Genomic DNA, 962 nt, shown 5'->3' with positions numbered 1-962 from the left:
CAGTCCTCACCATCTTACTCATCAATTCTCACGTTCCTAGCCACACGTCTTCACCATCCTGCCCATAAGCCCTCACCATCCTCCCAGTTAATCTGTTCTCCAGCTCATCACTACTCTGCATCCAACAAACCAGCCCTCAACTCTCAACTCATCAGTTCGTCAACCAAAACATCAGTCCTTACAATCCAACCCATCGGTCTTTAAAATCTTACCTACCAGTCAGCCATCCATACTATCATTACTCACCTTTCAAGCCACCAGTCCTCATTACCCAACCAATCAGGTTACACCATCCTGCCTTCAGTCTTCATCATCCAACCTATCAGACCTCACCATTCTATCTATCAGTCTGCCATCCAACCTATCAGTCATCATCACCCAAATCATCAATCCTCACCATCCTACTCACCAATAATCTCCATCCAACCTATCATTTCCTTTCATCCAACACATCAGTCCTTAGCATGATACTCATCACTCCTCACCAACCAATCCATGAGTCCTTACCATCCATCCCGAGTCATCACTATCCTACCCTTCAGTCCTCACCATCAAACCCACTTGTCTTCTCCATCCTATCCATCACCCTTGACCGTCCTACTCATCAGTTCCCTCCACCCAACCCATCATTCCTCACCGTAATACTTATCAATGTGCCATCCAATCTATATGTCCTCACTATCCAACCAATCAGCAATCACCATCTAATCTATACTTCCTCAACATACAACCCCTCAGACATTACACTCCAAACCCTCAGTCCTCATTATCCAACACATCAGTCCTCATCATCAACCCATTAATCTTAACTATCGCACCCAATATCCTTCCTATCGAACCCATTAGTCCTCACCATCCTACCCATCATGTCTACATCATCTTACCCATCATTTCTCATCATCCTACCAATCAGTCCTGACTATCCAACCCATCATTCATCACCGTTCAACACAAGAGTTCTC

The sequence above is a fragment of the Panulirus ornatus genome, chromosome 12, assembly GCF_036320965.1.
Source record: "Panulirus ornatus isolate Po-2019 chromosome 12, ASM3632096v1, whole genome shotgun sequence".
NCBI lineage: Eukaryota > Metazoa > Arthropoda > Malacostraca > Decapoda > Palinuridae > Panulirus > Panulirus ornatus.
This window is presented reverse-complemented; position numbering follows the sequence as displayed.